Source organism: Anastrepha ludens, chromosome 6, assembly GCF_028408465.1.
Source record: "Anastrepha ludens isolate Willacy chromosome 6, idAnaLude1.1, whole genome shotgun sequence".
NCBI lineage: Eukaryota > Metazoa > Arthropoda > Insecta > Diptera > Tephritidae > Anastrepha > Anastrepha ludens.
The window spans coordinates 115,198,750-115,208,105 of NC_071502.1; positions in this window are offsets into that span (position 1 = coordinate 115,198,750).

A 9,356-nucleotide genomic window follows, 5' to 3' on the forward strand; every position below is an offset into this window, starting at 1 on the left:
AATAATGATCTGTTATTAATCGAAGTTGGCGCATCCTCAATTGAAAAAGTCATGCTGCAATTCGATTATCAAATGAATTTGTGGTTGACCTCGCACTCCTGACATTACAACATTGTACTTGTGAGGAAAGACAAAACGAAATGGCAAGGAAAAAATTAAAAAAGCCATACATCAAAAATCAAACAGTAAACTCATACATATGCAAACGGAAAGTTTAAAATGATAAGAAAATAATACAATATAAAAATATATTTTTGTTATTTTAGTTAGTTGACGAAGAAAGAGGAAGAAATTAATGGGAGAAAAGACCAACAAGCAATGAACTGGAAAAAAATATATTTAAATAAATCATATCAGATTTAGATTACAATTGTATAATTCATCAAACCGATTTTAAACAGGAAAAAATTTCATTATAAAGAAATTCTAGGTCATTTCTAGATTACAGCGATTTGGGGCTTTGCTAAGGTTTAGCCGACAATAACATTTATAAGCACCATTGCTGTTCTTAAGTCTCGTAAGGAAAAAATAATATTTGTGTTAGTAAATTTACAAAACGCTCGGTCAAGAATAGTTATAACCCTTTTGGGGAACTGTTTGCAAATAGTCAAGGCTGAGTCAGTGGATAGCCATTTGAATTATTGAATAACTCAAAGTTAATTGAAAGATTTAGTACTTATAATTAAAGAAAAAATGTCAGAAAATATTGAATGGTGTTTGTTCATAGCATTTCTCAAAAGAAACCGACATATGATTTACTCTTTAGCTTTAGTACCTCCAGAACTCACCTTTAATTATTCATATTAAGGTAAATGCTATAAAAATTACATTGTGATATGTGCAAGAGCATTAATTTGTGGGGCTACAATCCTCACAACGCTCTTTGATCTACACTCATGCTTGCAAAGCAATTCCACTGCATTTAAGGAGAATGCGTAACTTTCATTTAAATATATCGAAATAAAAGCTATTTAAAATAATTCTCTTTTTTCCATAGACAATTTAAATTTTATTCACATTAATTTTATGTCGGAGCTGAAGCATGTAGTAAGCACCCCGATGTCTTCGGAAAAATTCATTGTCATCACCAACATCTAGAAGGTGCGTTAGAAGAGGCAAAGTCAAATACTCCAGAAGCTTTGCAATGCGAGTGGATCTTCGAGTGAAATCGATGAGTTCAGTCTTCTCTGTGACAGAGATTGATCGATTCTATCGAGGCCCAAAACATGGTAAAATAACTATATAGCTAGACTCTATTATAAAAAGCTTTATCAAGCTAAATCATGTCACTCGATCAGAAATTAGATAACAAAGCAATCACGCTGGGATATGCCGAACGTATGCTTTCAATGATCATTTATCCTAATATTGACTTTAATTATCATCTTCATTGTCCTCAAGTGATGTATTTGTAGCGTTCAGTGTAATAAGGAGGTAAAGGGGGGAAAAATAGCTTTAAGAGTTATTCAGTGTGGAAAATTATGGTACATATAGAGTGAAAAAGTGAAATTTCTTCTTTTCTTTGTAATATTGTTGTAAAGTTTGTTTAATATGTTAAGATAAAACATACATAAGAAAAGTAATATATTTAAAAAGTTATAAATATTTTTTTTTTGATAAACTAAACATTTTTTTTTTAATTTTTGAGATAAAATTTGCTTAAAAAAATGTTTTAAGAAAAATAGTAATAATAGAGTATTTTTTGTTACAATTTTTGCTAATTTAATCAAAATTATAGCTTTTTGGTACTTTTTGATATACACATATAATATTTCAAACAAATTTTATAATTTTTGAGATTTATTCAATATTGTAAATTTAAAATTTTTATAAATCTGTGTTTTACGTTTTGATTAACAATTATGAGGAAAACAATGTTTTTGGCCATTTCGGGAAAACAAAGTAACAGATTTTTTTTATTATATGAAGGATGGCCAAAAACCTTCGAAGACGCTGAATTGGAGGCATTGCTCAATAAGGATCCATGTCAAACGCAAGAAGAGCTTGCTTCGGTATTAGGAGTTACCCGCCAATCCATTTCCAAGCGATTGCATGCTTTAGGAATGATTCAGAAACAGAGGACTTGGGTTCCTTGTGAGTTAAAACGAAGGGATGTTGAACGTCGTTTTTTCGCCTGTGAACTACTACTCCAGCGGCAAAAAAGGAAGGGGTTTCTTCATCACATCATGACGGTTGATGAAAAATGGATTCATTACAGCAATCCAAGGAAAAGAAAGTCATGGAGACCGCCCGGTCATGCTTCTACTTCGTTGTCTCGGCCTAATATTCACGCTGCGAAAGTTATGCTATGTATTTGGCGGGACCAAGTTGGTGTTATTTATTATGAACTATTAAAACCAAGCTAAACCATCACTGGGGACCGGTATTGACTTCAATTGGTGCGATTGAGTGGAGCCCTGCGCGAGAATCGGCCGCAATTCGCGGAGAGAAATGAAAAAGGGATTCTACAGCATAATAAGGCTCGACCTCACGTTAAAACCTACCTGGAAACACTGAAATGGGAAATCCTACCCCACCTGTTCCGATCGATGGCACAAGATCTAACTGACCAGCAGTTCCATTCATATGAAGACATCAAAAAATGGCTTGATCCGTGCATAACCTCAAAAGATGAACAGTTTTACCTCGACGGTACACGATATCTACCAGAAAGATGGGAAAAAGTAGTAGCCAGCGATGGGCAATACTTTCAATGGTTCACATGTACCCATTTTTTCAGAATAAAGTTGTACTTTCATCAAAAAAACAGCGAGAACTTAGTTGCGCATCTAATAGTTTATACGATTTTCAGTAATCTCTGAAAGTTAGACAAAATGACTCCCAAAACTTCTCGAATTATCAAATACATACAGCAAATTAGAGAGAAGTACTGCCTTAACAAAACTCTAGCATACAATTTTATGTGCTTGTTCAGGTGCTAGAGTAATGCATTTCATTGATTTATTGATTACCTTCATTAGATAGGCAGTTTTTTTCAATTTTTCAGAAGAACTAACGGCAATGTTCAAAATACTTGGATCACTCGACTTGGACTTACTCGTATTAAAAATCATATATTATAATGTTGCTGTCTTTTTTTCTTATTTTAACTTTTTTTATAAATTTATAAATATTTCCCATCCTTAACTAGTTTTTGCTTTTCTTTTCCCCATTAAATTAATTTGTCTGCCATTGCGACAGTTCAAGTTTTTCCAATTGACCCCTGTCAATTTCGTTCACATGTTAATTGTGCATGAAGGCACGCTATCGCTTGTCAATATAAACGAAATCATGAAAAAATTTCAGAATTTAATTAAAATTATTTAAAAAAGGTCACTTATTTGTATAAACAAGTTGATTTTTGTAAATTATTAAGAAAATATAATTAATAAAGGCGAAGTGACAACAATGCATTTAAAAATGTGTACACGTAATTAAGAGTGTTTTTAAAAATTGCAACAACAAACACGCAAAACGATAACTAATTGGAATATTGAACTGATATGCAAATATCTGTATATGATGTGTATGCATGTGTGTGTGTGCTTTGTATAAATGAATGAGCACTCTTCCTACAAAAACGACCGTGATCGGTTAAGGAGTTGGGGTTAAGGAATAAATTAAAAGAAAATAACGTACGTCACTTAATGAGTAATCACGCATCTTTGCTATTGAAAAGAAAACTTATTAAATTTTTTTTATTAATGAACTATGAATAAGTTCGTGCGGTTTTTTTCGAAATTTGAAACTTTATTGACGTAAAATGGTTACAAATTTAATATTCAAAATATTGTCCATCGCTTACTACTACTTTTTCCCATCTTTCTGGCAATTCACGGATTCCCTTTGTGAAAAATTCGGTCGGTTTTGCCGCAATCCACGAATCGATCCATTTTTTGACTTCATCGTAATTACGGAAGTGCTGGTCAGCCAGGCCATGTTGCATCGATCGGAAGAGATAGTAATCGGATGGCGCAAGGTCTGGACTATACGGCGGGAGGGGTAGGACATCCCATTTGAGCGTTTCTAAGTATGTTTTGACCACTTGTGCAACATGTGGCCGAGCATTGTCATGTTGCAAAATAACTTTGTCGTGTCTATCGGCGTATTGCGGCCGTTTTTCTCGCAGTGCTCGGCTCAAACGCATCAATTGTCGTCGGTAGACATCCCCCGTAATCGTTTCATTCGGTTTCAGTAGCTCATAATACACAACACCCAGCTGGTCCCACCAGATACACAGCATAACCTTCAGGCCATGAATATTCTGCGCCGACGTCGATGTTGAAGCATGGCCAGGGTATCCATACGTTGCCCGACGTTTTGGATTGTCGTAATGAACCCACTTTTCATCGCCAGTCACAATTCGATGCAAAAAACCCTTTCTTTTGTGCCGTTGAAGCAGTTGTTCGCATGCCATAAAACGGCGTTCAACGTCTCTTGGCTTCAATTCATACGGCACCCAATGACCTACCTTTCGGATCATTCCCATGGCTTTTAAACGTTTGGAAATGGTTGATTGATCAACTCCCAAAGTTTTTGCAACCTCTTCTTGCGTTTGAGCCGGATCTTGATCGAGCAATTCCTCCAATTCGGTATCCATGAACTTTGGCGGCGCACCCTCGCGTTCTTCGTCTTCCAAGCCAAAATCACCACTTTTAAAGCGTGCAAACCACTTCTGGCACGTTCGCTCAGATAGAGCATGCTCACCATAAACTTCCACCAAGATACGATGACTTTCGGCTGCTTTTTTCTTCATATTAAAATAATGAAGAAGAATTCCCCGCAAAAACACATTATTTGGCACGAAATTCGACATTTTCAAGTGTGGTAAAAATATTGTTGTTTACGCTTCAAATAAAAAACTTATACTGACGTTTGTGCCTTACGACAGTAGCTCTCCAATGAATGTTTGGAAATGTGGATCGATGGAATAATAATCAAGTTACGCCATCTGTTGTAAAACCGCACGAACTTATTCATAGTCCTATTACATTTTTTATTTTGTTTGAAGTTGAAGACAAATTAAGATTGCAGGCTTGGAGAATCAGCTATTCAATGTGCTTCAGGTAAAAGGATAAAAGGCCTCTCTATGGTAATGCAATTGTTAGTTAAGGACAATTTATATATTATACACAAATTCGCTTCCATTAGTAGTTTGCTCAAAAAAATTTAATTTTGAAACTGCTAATGCGACCGGATACTTCAGGTGATGCCTTCACCTTTCTTCACCTTCACTAGTGCCGCGATTGCATTTTTTTCTAATCACAAAGGCACTAGAGTGTTATGATCAGGTGATTTTCATAAACCGAAGACAAAAAAAGCTCTATGGGCATTCTATATACTAGGTTGTTCAATAAGTTTAGTAGCTCGATAAGAAAAAACACAATTTTGTGGTTTGAAATACACTTTATTATTCAGTTTAGTCTCTCTGAACATCAATACACTTCTTCCAACGAGATTCTAATTCATGAACTCCACCCCTGAAGTGAGAACCTGGAAGGGCTGACAAATACGCTTTCACAGCTGGTATGACCGCATAATTTGATGAAAAACGCTTCCATGCACACATTTTTTTTATATGTGAAAATAGATAAAAGTTGCTTGTAGTCAAATCTGGTATCATGGACTTTTAAGCACACACCACATAAAGCCAAATGCCTCACTTCGATTCTACTTGTATTTGGGAGCATTTTTAAAGGATCCAATTTTCTTATGATGAGTTCTAAATTTTCTTGAAATCTCCTTTGTCATAATTTAACACAACCTTTCACCGTGGAGCTCAGTTGCAGTATTACATTTCTACACAAATACCTCAAAATCTCGCCAGTCTACAGAGAGGCTACCATCCAATTGAGGATAACATCCACAATACTTTTCCTTTATTAGTTGCCCGGAACTCCAGATAAATAATAATATTTGTTTTACTCGCAACTTTACTCCATTCAAAAAATAGAAGAGCGCAAGTGTGAGGTATTTGGTGATAGATTAGATTCTGAAGTAAAAAAATTATGTTTGGTTGTGGTTGGCCAACCTAAAGATAGAAGAGAGCGAGTGTGAGGCAAAAAACCAACCAAAAATGAAAAACATGCATGAAAAACTTCAAGAACAGAAAACGCTTTATTGTGCATTTAAAATTAATTTAAATAATTTCAAATGACATTTTGAAAGCTATAATTTGTATAACACTATTAATAAAAAATATACGTTTTTATAGAAATTCATTTTAAGGAATTTTAGAAATTTTTCACTTAATTAACTTTTGTTAAATTTTTGTGCACCTTGAAATCATAAATAATACAATAGATGTCAGTGATAATCATCTCACTTCAGTTCATTTAGCTTAAAAGCACTTGGTTGGGAATTGGTCGAAAATATAATTTTAGGAAAATGAAAAGCAATTTATTTTATTTTTTGTAAACGTGTTTGTATATGTAGGACTTATACTTTTAGAGCACAACAACACACATGAAATTACATATATAAATATAAAATCAAGTTTTGAGTCTAACATAAAAGAAAAAATTGCGAAATTAAAAAAAACACATTAAAAAATAAAATAAAATTAAATAAAATAAAATAAAAAATAAAAAAATAAAAGAAAAAACAAAAATAAAAAAATAAACATAATAAAATAAAATAAAATGAAATAAAATAAAATGAAATAAAAAATAAGGTAAATTTAGTCATTCGAAAGAAAAACAACACAAACCACAATTTATATAAATAAAAAAATTAAAAAATAAACAACAAAAGTATCTAAGCAATTTTTTTCACTATATTATATATTTGAAATATGTTTTAAATAATTACAAATGACATTTTGAAAACGCTGATATGTCAAATATAACAGAAAGTGAGCCTCACTCACACAACTAAACCAATAGAAGCACTCTAATAAAAGACTTAAGCAACGAACTTCATTTGCAGTACCGACAAAGTGAAGTAAAACGCAAAGTAACACCTGTGGGAAAGCAAAGTTTTTAGGATTATGAGCTAATTGTTATGAAAAAATTACAGAAATTTATAATTAATAAATAAATATAATGTACACAAAAAAAAAAAAATTACAAAAATTCAATATGACATGTCATAAAACTTATAGTTTCCACATAATAGCCAATATTACAGTATTAATGTTAAATACAATAGCCAATATTATTAATAAGTATTAGTACCAAAGACCATTTATTATTACACTACTAAATCCGTATTCATCTATATTTAACCATTTAATCCCTTTTAAGTACCAACTCAATTAATTTCGTTTATTTTCAGAAGCAAATGAAACTTAAAACATATTGCCCCTTCAAGGTCGTTCAGGCACTATCTTAAGTAACCGTTTTAACTACACAGCTTACACATCACATACACATACATAATTTGTGCTTGTGAACCGCATTTACTTTCTATAGAACGCTAACGACCCACAATTAATCAAATCAACAACACTTAGGCACAATTTAGAGCCAATTAAGCAGCGAATTATGTTTGGAACACCTACACGCGTTCGCTGTTTAAGACTTTTTTTCGTCAAAGCGTCGAAATATTATATTAATTTATTCATACAGAATATGGGAAACTAAATGCGAGTAATTCTTTTATTCTTTTCAGTTTCAGAGTTTAGTTGAAATTTTTTGATTTTTTACACACTTTTTGTTCTGGTGTTGTTATATGGCTGGTAGATTTTTTTGTTTGCCACTGTTGTGCCGAAATAATAAATTTTGGCTAAAATTGCTGTCTACATATTTTGATTTCTCAAAATGCAGGGTAAACTATTTTTGAGTTGAAGTAAATTAAATCAAAATTTGGATTTTTAATGAACTCTAAATAAGTTTTTTTAGTTAATTGAAAAAAAATCTTTAAAATAGAATTCTCATAGTTGCCGAATGTATATAAAAAAAAAACATTTTTTAATTTATGTACTCTGACTGTAACTAAACAAATATTATAAAATATTAGTGACTTTGTCAATTGATATCAATATTATTATGTTCAAATGATTCTAAACATTAAACAATTTATTTATCGTCAGCTATATGAATATGTTTTCATGCTCAGTGGGCCTTAATTACTTTATATCAATCATTAAATTTCTTATACTTTTCTATGGTCCTGCACTGTGTATTTTGTCCCTCTTAGATCCCTACAAAACATTAATTTGGATAGTCAAGCATTATAAAAAATGATTTTTTTGTGCAAAAAATTCTGTATTTGTTAAAATAAAATTCCTTATTATTATTATAAAAAAAGGTGTACTTTCTCATCCCCGTGAGTGGCTAACTTTTATTATTTATATTTACCGTTATCTGAACTTTTCTGCCTTTCCACTTTATCTCACGTTTCACTATCTTTGCCAATCTTCTTCTTCTTAATTGGCGCGATAACCGCTTACGCGATTTTGGCCGCGTTTAATAAAGCGCGCCAGTCGTTTCTTTCTCATGCTAACCGGCGCCAATTGGATACACCAAGTGAAGCCAAGTCCTTCTGCACCTGATCTTTCCAACTCAGAGGAGGCCTTCCTCTTCTTCTACTACCACCGCATCGAATACTTTCAGAGCCGCAGCGTTTGTATCCATTCGGACGACATGACCCAGCCAATGTAGCCGCTGGATCTTTATTCACTGCGCTATGTCTGTGTCGTCGTAAAGCTCATACAGCTCAACGTTCCATCGCCTGCGATATTCGCCGTTGTCAACGTGCAAAGGTCCAAAAATCCTGCGCAGAATCTATTTTTGTCAATTACGAAACTCAAATTCATGCGTGCGTACCTATCAAAATATTATCTAGTCAGCCCCGCCATCTTCAATACCACCTCCATCTTCAACTGCGTCTTCTTCTACTTGATTGCCATCATCGCGCTCATTATTACAGTGAACCTTTTTAATTTTTCCATAATATACGTTTTCTGTTAATTGGTCGTCCTATATCACTTTCTCCAACATTTTTGGTACTGTTGATTCAATTTTCCAAAACCATTGCTTTATAGTTTTTTACCTTAAAATTGTTTTAAATAAATTTTTATTATTTTATAAATATTATGTGACTATACTTTTAATACAAGATGGCGCAAAATTATTCATCAATTTTTTTTTAATACATTTTTTACTAAATAAAAAAGATTTTTGAGTGACGTAAATCTTTATTTTGACCTCTACGCTGTTTATCTGTTTAAAACTGCAGCTGTGTCAATCCGATAGGATGATTATTTTGCGCCACCTTGTAAGTACCATTCTAAAAATAAGAAGAAGCATTAATATAAAAAAATGTATATATTTTATCATATCCTCCAGGGCACTTCAGAAATGACGACGTTGCGCATGAAATTTGAATTCAGGAATTTGAATGAGTTTTGACAA